Here is a 214-nt window from a genome sequence, read left to right as displayed (position 1 = left end):
CTCCCTCCTGGCTGCGCCACTGCCAGTTTCCATGCTTCAGTCCTCCTGCCAGGCACACCGGACGAGGAGGGTGGTGAAGAGGCCATGCGCCTCTAAGAGGTGTCCCCATCAGAGCATGTGTAACTCATGTCTCGGTGTAACTGGGACACCCCCCACCCCATCCCCAGCGTGGCTGTGACAGTGACTCCTTGTCAGTCTGTATTAGCGCGTGGTT

The sequence above is a fragment of the Galeopterus variegatus genome, unplaced genomic scaffold (assembly GCF_000696425.1).
Source record: "Galeopterus variegatus unplaced genomic scaffold, G_variegatus-3.0.2 Scaffold24527, whole genome shotgun sequence".
Taxonomy (NCBI): domain Eukaryota; kingdom Metazoa; phylum Chordata; class Mammalia; order Dermoptera; family Cynocephalidae; genus Galeopterus; species Galeopterus variegatus.
The sequence above is the reverse complement of the archived record's forward strand: the minus strand, read 5'-3'. Positions refer to the sequence as shown.